A 7,637-nucleotide genomic window follows, 5' to 3' on the forward strand; every position below is an offset into this window, starting at 1 on the left:
TGTGTATACTTCCCCTTTTAAGATACTACTAAAATATCAGACTGGAAAAATATAGAATTGATTTTATGTCAAAACTTTAGCAAATTAAGTCTAATAATGGATCTAATAATAATCTGTGTTTTTGTTTAAAATTAGATAACATTAAGGAAGAAGATTTATCATCTGCCAAAAATCAACCAGAGGCAGTTGAGGTTAAAAAATCTTTTCCTGAAGAAGAACAGCAACAAGAGCTGGAAATAAGCCAGCAACAGGATTCCATTTTTCTAAGCATCGAACAAGAACCTGAAGATGTAGTAGAGAAAGAGAAACTTGGTATGTTTGCTTCCTATATTCGTACAAAATATAATTTTGTTTGCAAATTGTTTATTGTTATTATTTTATTCATTATTGTATTTAATTACAGATGTCAATGGACTAAAAGAAAATGTAAGCACCTCGGAATCCTTTAATCTATTGATGGCGCCACCAATGGAAGTCCATGACGCTCACGAAGCGGAAAAGCAAGAGGAGGTGCTAGACTTACCTCCAAGAGAACACCAGGAATGCGAGAAGGCATTTTCTTTTGAGCGACTGCTCATTTTTGGAATTTTATTTATTATTAGCATCATTATATTCTACGTGACAATCACATCAGACTGAAGGTTTCAGGACCAAATATGTAACGTATAACAAAGCCTAACAACATGACAGTAAGCAACAGATCAGGCAATGTTAAGGAACAGATAACAGATGCAGATGGTGCAAAAAAATTAAAGAAGGGTGGTGGGAAGTGGATAAAAGTTTTTTTGCGAATCTTTCAAAAGATTCACGAAACGGCGAAAATGTCGCACGTCAAAAAATATTGTCGCCTGCGGCTATTCTTTTGTCGTCCGCGGCTATTCTTTTGTCGCCCACGGTTATTCTTTTGTCGCCCGCAGTTATTATTTTGTCGCCCGCGGCAAATTTTTCCGCGGCTAATTCTTTCATCCGTTTTGCGAAACAATCCGCCAATGGCGAAACGCAGAAATTAACCGAATCCATGCCTGGTGAAACATTTCGGCCATCACTACAGATGATGCAAAAAAATTAAAGAAGGGTGGTGGGAAGTGGATGAAAGTTAACAGTTCATGTGAAAATTCAGGAGAGCTGAACGTTGGCATTGCCCTCCAACCTAAGAAGAGGATAGTTATTTTACTCAAAAACCATTCAGACAAGAGAAGAAAGCATTTAAAGGAAAATTAAACCCAAGTTTTTAAAATGTTTTTAAAAGATTTGCCACATGTCCCTCTCCTGAACCGCCGTAATGAAACTTCTCCTGCTTACTTACTATTTGTGCACCGCGCTGGAGTTATTTTCAGCCGCATCGTTTCTTGCGGCGGCCATCTTTTTACCGATCGCGTCACTTCCTTCTAGCTTCTAACATCAGCGCTGGCCTGGGGAAATCTGGAGAGCTGTGTGAGCATGCGCTTGGCTTGGGGGAGTGAAAGTGCGCGTGCGTACGCCCTAATCTCACTTCATTATGTGGCAAAAGCTGGAATCTTTTATAGGAGTGTACAGTATTTTTTACTTTGATTTATTATTGCTGGAATGGAGGAAGTCTACTGCAGGAAAGCTAATGGAAAGTAGCTCTTCATGTAAAGGGCAACAAGCTGAGCTTAATTTGTAAATAGGGTTTAGTTCTCCTTTAACAATGCTAAACGTAGAAGCAAGGCTAATTCAGCTGAACGAAGCCACAACATTCCAGTGATCTAATGACTGTCCGTAATCTGAGGTAAGAATTTTTATTCATCTGTGTAATGTACTAGGAACCAGTGCGAGACCGCTAGATGTAAAATCTGACTCTTACGGTAAAGCAGGAACTCCCAGCCCTTCCCGGTCTTCACCGACGCCCTTTTGGGGCCCCTGAACTTTCTGCTGCTGTCCAAGCTGGGGTCCTGCAAACTTTCAGAGTACAGATGAAAATACAAGGTACCGGCAAGGTTTAGGCAAAATCGTAGTCGGTGTACAGGCAAAAGTCGAGGCGGGCACCTAGAAACGTAGTCAGGAACCATTTTTACAATTACTCCAGAAATCTTATTGGTGTCTGGGTTAATATGGTCATTAATCTATAGACAGAAGAACTGAGGCTTCTAGTAGACTGACCCAAAATGGTCTGAAGTGGTCATGTGACCACAGTGCATTAGTTCAGTTATATTCACTTTTTTATGGAAGCAGTCTTTGAGTTGTTCCAAAACCATTATGTTGCCTAAATTTGTATTTTTGATACCTCCAGTGAGCTCAGTAATAAGGAGATGCTGAAGTGGGTGCAGGGAGAAGTGGAGACATTGCAAGGAAAAAGTGGAGCCAGTAGGGGAGGGAAGATTTGTGCGGCAACCAAGTCTAAGTATCCGAGGAGGCAGAAAGGAAGAAAATTAAAGTCAATGGCTCCAATGAAGCGTTACAAGTTACACAGTCATTTAAGTTATTCAATAAAGAGAGACTTGCTATATATATATCACTCCATATTTGTGAAAGACTTTGTCAGAGAAAAATTAATTTAATACCACGTGAGAGTGATCATTTAACCTTAAATATATAAAACATGTGGGTAATGTAATAAAAGGCACTTGAAGTTTGCCCAGGAGAAGTAGCCCATAAGAACCCATAGTAACCAATCAACAGGTAGAATTTACTTGTCAGCTGTTTAAAAGCAATCAAGTTATTGGTTGCTTTCAAACAGCTGGGTAAACTTATTGCTTGATAGAGTATAATGCTTGTGTATCCTATGCCAAATAGTATATTGGTAAAAGTGAAGCTGCATCCAAGGCATCCAATGTTCAGAAAACATTTAAAAGAAACCAAAAAACAAGGGACACTACAGCAAATAGAAAAAGATTCATCTTTTATTTTATATAGACTAAAAGCACAACACATTTCAACCCCATCTGCATCAGGGGCACATGCATAAACTTAACAGTTAAGAAATAGAGGCATCATTTTTTATTTTTTTTTGGCTAAGCCACATATATTAATGGTAAAATATAGGGATGCACCGAACCCACTTTTTTGGATTCGGCTGAACCCCCGAATTAGAAAATGCTAATTAGGATCGGTAAGGGTTAAAAATGGAAAACAAAAAACCCCTAACATTTAACCCTTGCCAATGCTAATTAGCATATGCTAATTTATGCTAATTAGGTTTCAGATTCAGTTCGGTTCAGCCAGGACCGTGGATTCAGGCGAAACCGAACCCTGTCAAAAAAGGCCGAATCCTGGCCGAATACCGAACCGAATCCTGGATTCGGTGCATCCCTAGTAAAATGAATTCAAGTAAATCGAATACAATTGCATATCGAATGCTCACTTAATTATTAATAAGGAAAACTTGTTCAAATAAAAAACTTGAATATCTTGAATATTTCAAGTTTACAAAAGTAAAAAAGTTAGAGTTTCAAAATACAACTTGACTTTGCCTAGGACAACTCCCATTGTCTTCAAAAACTCGAATGTCTGGTATTTATTAGATGCAAAAAAACTTCAATGCAAAAATTTGCCATCTAAAAGCTTGCGAGTTTCTATAGAAGGCAATGGGAGTTGTCATAAACAAAGTCAAGCCATATTTTTAAACTTGAGTTTTTCAAGTTTTTAGAGCTTGTAAACTTGAAAAATTCAAGATCTTCAATATTAATAAATAACTGAGCATTCAATATGCAAGTTTATTCAATTTAGAAAAAAGTTTGTAGATGACACATTTTTACATTTGAGTTTTCCAGTTTTTTGCACTTAATAAATAACAAACATTTGAGTTTTTGAAAAAAATTCAAATTTGAGGTTTTTTTATTGCACAAAAAATTGAATCGTGAAAAAAATCAAACTCAAACATTGGCAAAGTATTTTAAATTGCATAAAAGTAATTAAAAATATTAATGTATCTAAATCTGTTATCAATACTATAGGGTTATTGGTGCGTAACATAATATCACTATTCAACAACCAATGATACCACCCTATCCTATGGTTCTTGTGATAAATCTGCGACTTCAGTTAGTCACTATCTTATTGAAGATAATACCAGGAAAACTCTGCATAAAACCATGCTGGCACAAACGTATAGTATTGTGAACTGCAATGTATTCAAGTACCCTACCCCTTATTACCCCTTGCAAAAGCTTTCCTACTACTGATGTCAGACTAACAGGCCTATAGTTTTCAGGCTGAGAATGGGATCCTTTTTTAAATAACGGCACCATATTAGCAATCCGCCAGTCTCTCGGCACCATGCCAGACCTCAACGACTCCTGAAAAATTAAGTGAAGAGGCTTGGCAATCACAGCGCTCAGCTCATTTAATACACTGGGATGAATCCCATCCGGTCCTGGACCTTTGTTTACCTTTACATGTTCAAGTCTCTTTTGAATTTCCTTCCAAGTGACCCATGCGTCAGTAGCAAAATTACTAGAACTGGGCATATTAAAAGGGAAGCCTTCATTAGCTGGCTCCTCAGATGTATAGACAGACTTACCCCCAACTTACCCCTCCCATGATAGTAAGGTTCCTCAGATGTATAGACAGACTTACCCCCCCCCCGTGATAGTAAGGTTCCAACCTCTTCTTGCTTCATTTTTTTACTAATCGTGTAATTAAAAAAATAATTTTGGATTCTTTTTTCTCCTAGCTACAATATCCCTTTCCATCTCTATTTTAGCTTGCCTGATAGCTCTTTTGCATGCTTTATTTGCTTCCTTAATGACTATCTGTGGCACCTTACAGCAGCCCCTCTGGCATTTGGCAGAATCCACAGATTGTCAGTCTGGTCCTGATTATAGTGACATATTAAATTTCTGCTTATATATTTTTACTTGTAAGATACTTTGCCTTGAAGTATTAAATATACTGCCTGCTTGGAGAAATAGGAAACAGCTTAATTTATCATGTCACCTGGGAGCAATATAGCCAAGCAGTTTATCTATTTGTTGCGGAACATTCAGACTGCGGTTGATGGTTCAGTTCCTCAGTAAGCAGTAGCAATAGTCCATCCTTTGATTCCATCAGATCACCGTTGGTCTATACCAGGGGTGGCAAACTCAATCACATAAGGGGGCCGAAATCTAAAACACAGGCCAAGTTGCTGGCCAAATTTGTTATTAAGATACTGTACAGTCAGGCACAGTCACCAGGGGCCACATAAACAGCCAGAAGGGCCTATTTGGCCCACGGGTCTTGTGTTTGACACATGTGGTCTATACAGATAGACAAGCTTGGCTGTCAGTGCCTTCTATGGGCCCATAGGTGGTGGGTAGGTGGTATGGGTTGGGTGTCATAACAGCGTATGAACAAAAAACTACAATATGTGACTGATGTAAATGCGGCTACATATTGCTTTAATCAGAGAATGAACTGAGATTCAATGAGTTGAGGCACTACAGCAGCATTGGCTGTAATAATCTGCATTAGATTTTTCTTTAAATTAAGCCCAATTTACTCCCAATGTCCATTTAGCATTACCCTTACGGTCAAAAGCTGAAATTAATGGCATTCATAGAGTACTAGCAGCTAAAATCTACAAATGTAGATGCCAGCAGCAACCAAAGAGGTAGTTTATTTTCTACATTGTAACAAAGTGTTCAAAAGTACTGTGAGTGCCATTTGAGTTTTTGAAAAAAATTCAAATTTGAGGTTTTTTTATTGCACAAAAAATTGAATCGTGAAAAAAATCAAACTCAAACATTGGCAAAGTATTTTAAATTGCATAAAAGTAATTAAAAATATTAATGTATCTAAATCTGTTATCAATACTATAGGGTTATTGGTGCGTAACATAATATCACTATTCAACAACCAATGATACCACCCTATCCTATGGTTCTTGTGATAAATCTGCGACTTCAGTTAGTCACTATCTTATTGAAGATAATACCAGGAAAACTCTGCATAAAACCATGCTGGCACAAACGTATAGTATTGTGAACTGCAATGTATTCAAGTACCCTACCCCTTATTACCCCTTGCAAAAGCTTTCCTACTACTGATGTCAGACTAACAGGCCTATAGTTTTCAGGCTGAGAATGGGATCCTTTTTTAAATAACGGCACCACATTAGCAATCCGCCAGTCTCTCGGCACCATGCCAGACCTCAACGACTCCTGAAAAATTAAGTGAAGAGGCTTGGCAATCACAGCGCTCAGCTCATTTAATACACTGGGATGAATCCCATCCGGTCCTGGACCTTTGTTTACCTTTACATGTTCAAGTCTCTTTTGAATTTTCTTTCCAAGTGACCCATGCGTCAGTAGCAAAATTACTAGAACTGGGCATATTAAAAGGGAAGCCTTCATTAGCTGGCTCCTCAGATGTATAGACAGACTTACCCCCAACTTACCCCTCCCATGATAGTAAGGTTCCTCAGATGTATAGACAGACTTACCCCCCCCCCCCCGTGATAGTAAGGTTCCCACCTCTTCTTGCTTCATTTTTTTACTAATCGTGTAATTAAAAAAATAATTTTGGATTCTTTTTTCTCCTAGCTGCAATATCCCTTTCCATCTCTATTTTAGCTTGCCTGATAGCTCTTTTGCATGCTTTATTTGCTTCCTTAATGACTATCTGTGGCACCTTACAGCAGCCCCTCTGGCATTTGGCAGAATCCACAGATTGTCAGTCTGGTCCTGATTATAGTGACATATTAAATTTCTGCTTATATATTTTTACTTGTAAGATACTTTGCCTTGAAGTATTAAATATACTGCCTGCTTGGAGAAATAGGAAACAGCTTAATTTATCATGTCACCTGGGAGCAATATAGCCAAGCAGTTTATCTATTTGTTGCGGAACATTCAGACTGCGGTTGATGGTTCAGTTCCTCAGTAAGCAGTAGCAATAGTCCATCCTTTGATTCCATCAGATCACCGTTGGTCTATACCAGGGGTGGCAAACTCAATCACATAAGGGGGCCGAAATCTAAAACACAGGCCAAGTTGCTGGCCAAATTTGTTATTAAGATACTGTACAGTCAGGCACAGTCACCAGGGGCCACATAAACAGCCAGAAGGGCCTATTTGGCCCACGGGTCTTGTGTTTGACACATGTGGTCTATACAGATAGACAAGCTTGGCTGTCAGTGCCTTCTATGGGCCCATAGGTGGTGGGTAGGTGGTATGGGTTGGGTGTCATAACAGCGTATGAACAAAAAACTACAATATGTGACTGATGTAAATGCGGCTACATATTGCTTTAATCAGAGAATGAACTGAGATTCAATGAGTTGAGGCACTACAGCAGCATTGGCTGTAATAATCTGCATTAGATTTTTCTTTAAATTAAGCCCAATTTACTCCCAATGTCCATTTAGCATTACCCTTACGGTCAAAAGCTGAAATTAATGGCATTCATAGAGTACTAGCAGCTAAAATCTACAAATGTAGATGCCAGCAGCAACCAAAGAGGTAGTTTATTTTCTACATTGTAACAAAGTGTTCAAAAGTACTGATTGGTTGCTGTTTGCAAATGTGCTTGGGCAATTTAGCACCTATAAATAAGTGCCTCCTACTGATCTGTAGTAATAAGGTTTTTCATAAAAGTAATTACAAATATTAATGTATCTAAATCTGTTATCAATACTATAGGGTTATTGGTGCATAACATAATATCACTATTCAACAACCAATGATACCACCCTATCC

At 38.3% G+C, this 7,637-nt stretch overlaps 1 long non-coding RNA gene across 1 annotated transcript; it reads left to right on the plus strand.

Annotated features, from left to right (window-relative positions):
• The first annotated feature begins 234 nt into the window (after positions 1-234).
• LOC116408878 lies at positions 235-2,469 on the plus strand. The gene is made up of 2 exons (XR_004221362.1): positions 235-312; positions 404-2,469. It is a non-coding gene; the product is annotated as an uncharacterized LOC116408878 (long non-coding RNA).
• The last annotated feature ends 5,168 nt before the right edge of the window (positions 2,470-7,637 follow it).

This window comes from Xenopus tropicalis, chromosome 2 (genome assembly GCF_000004195.4).
Source record: "Xenopus tropicalis strain Nigerian chromosome 2, UCB_Xtro_10.0, whole genome shotgun sequence".
NCBI classification, from domain to species: Eukaryota; Metazoa; Chordata; class Amphibia; order Anura; family Pipidae; genus Xenopus; species Xenopus tropicalis.